The sequence below is a fragment of the Podarcis melisellensis genome, assembly GCF_964234715.1.
Source record: "Podarcis melisellensis genome assembly, chromosome: 15".
NCBI classification, from domain to species: domain Eukaryota; kingdom Metazoa; phylum Chordata; class Lepidosauria; order Squamata; family Lacertidae; genus Podarcis; species Podarcis melisellensis.
The window spans coordinates 7,650,561-7,653,095 of NC_138532.1; positions in this window are offsets into that span (position 1 = coordinate 7,650,561).

A 2,535-nucleotide genomic window follows, 5' to 3' on the forward strand; every position below is an offset into this window, starting at 1 on the left:
GCAAATGGTGAAAGCCTCCCCATTGTCTTTTCACTTACAAATCCTGTCTTAAAGGTGTATTTGTGTATGAATAGGGGGAGCCTGTGATCTGGATTCAGGAACTAAAGTATTAACCATCACAAAAGAATGGCCAGGCTGCCCAGGTAAAGCAGTCAGCGACCCTTATCAGGTATCCTGGCATGATTTCTGCTGTAGACCACCTCCTATTATGTATGTATGATGATTTTGGGGTGGTCTTTGGCTAAGGGGGTTGGGCAATGTCAAAAGTCTTTAAAGGTTCCTGCACACTTTTGTTCAGGGTCTCTCTCTCCTTGGAAGGAGGGAAGGGGATTCTGTTGCAACAGAAAAATAAATCTCTGCCTTGCTTTCCACTGGATCCAGTCTCCTTCCATTCTTCTTTGACCGATCATGGACTTAGGGGATCCAGAGTCCCATGGGGAGTTGGGCAGCAAAAGCCAAACCCCAATTTTTACATCACCACCATGCAATTTGTATTATATCTTTTCTTATTATATAAGAAAATTGACTCTTCCTTGAGTCCAAGAAAAGCAGCAGGAGGTATCCTTTCTTAGACCTCACCTTGCTACAAAGCATAGGCGAGACTGGCTTTAGCATTTTAAATAGCTGCAGATCAGACAGGTAAATCAATGGTGTTGCGGTCCTCCGTTCAACCCATTTACTGCGTCTTAATTCCAGATGCCTTGAGGGGGTGGGGTGGACTCAGTGGCTGAAAAGTTCATCAAGTCAAGCATGGAATCCAAATGTTTTGACAATGTGTAACAAACAAAAACAATAGGCTGTCACTGGGGTCCCTCAGGTGGGACTAAGGAGTCCTCAGTTGCAGCTATATATAGACATGACTTTTTGAAGCAAGGAGAAACTAAATTTTTAACGCTAAAGGCTCTGGATAAACCATGATTATATTCCAAATGCCACCTGAAGATAATTCGAAAGGTGTAGTTGCAGAAAATTAAACACTGTAAAATGCTGTCTGGCAAATTATAAGATGTAATTGATTATACTAGCTTATCCTCAAAATTAAATGCTGCTAATTGCTGACGACAGTACTATTTTCACCAGCCAATATAAGTTTGCAAAACTGACAGGTGAGGACACCAGAGTCGCTAAATGAATGTGTTTCCTTCCTCCACCCACATCTGTGCCCCAGAGTCACCTGAGCCTGTGGAACATACTGGAAAATGATCATTTTTACAGAGACTTGTCCTTCAGATAGCTTACCAGATGAATGGCTTAAAGCCACCCTGCTTTATAAGCTAAGGTTACCAGATTTTTTTCAATGAATCCGGGGACACAATCAATCAATCAATCAATCAATCAATCAATCAATACGACACGTTCGGGCCGTTGATGTTGCAGCCTTGACCTCAACCACCATGTTTCCCCTTCCTCCAAGCCTTCTATCTCCTTTCTCCACGAGCCTGGACAGCCCCTGAGTTGTTTGTTCTTCAGTGGTGGTGGTGGGGAAGTGGTGCGCAGTGGGTCAGGCATGGAAGGCAGAGAAGGAGGGCCGAGAGTGGTGGAGACGGCAAGGTTCGGGTAGCACAATGCCTCCCTTCCCATTGGAGCAGCCCCAATCCCACTCCTACTTGCATGCAAGCAGGAGGGGGCAGGGATCCCTCAGCTGAGAAGGGAGGCTTCCCATTGTCTAACTGCGAGATCCCTGCCCCGCTCCTGCTTGCACGCAAGTAGGAGTTGGGAGGCCGCTCCAATAGGCAGCATGAAGCCTCCTTTCACAGCTTAGTTGCTGGGGTCAGGGAAGGTGGAGGCAGCCCAGAAGCTGCCTCTTAGAGCCCCTGCACCACCATCATATGGGGACTTTCAAGCAGTTCCTGAAGCCCAGTGGCGTAGCATGGGGGGTGCGGGGGGGGGGGCCGGCCGCACCGGGCGCAACATCTGGGGGTTAGGGGGTGCAAATCCACGGGTTAGGAGGCGCAAATCCACGGGTTAGGGGGTGCAAATTACTTGCCTTGCCCCGGGTGCTGACAACCCATGCTACGCCACTGCTGAAGCCAGCCAGAGCCAACTCCTTTGGGCTGCTGAGACTGCCGCTGCTGTGTTTCCTGGGGACATTAGATGAAATCCAGGGACATTCGGGGATGGAATTTGTCTGGGGACTTATTCACAAATCCGGGGACTGTCCCTGGGAAACGGGGACATCTGGTAGCCCTATTATAAGCCTATACAGCTGTTTTGTAGACCCTTCTTTGTACAACTGAATTTCTTCCATGGCTACACGATTATTGGACGGGGAAGGACTATAGTCAGTGATAGAACACCTGCTTTGCATACTGGAAGTCCCAGATTCAGTCCCTGGTGTCTGAATGGAGGGCTGGGGAAATGTCCTATTTGAAAACCTAAGAGAGATGCTGCCAGTCAATATTGCTGAATGGTCTGAAGTCGCTCCCAGATGACCCATTTACAGAGCACTCATGCTGATTTGCTTGCAGGGAGGTTAGATGACATTGGCTACTATTTATTTGGCATCCATGCTTCATTGTTTGTGGGGGTTTTTTA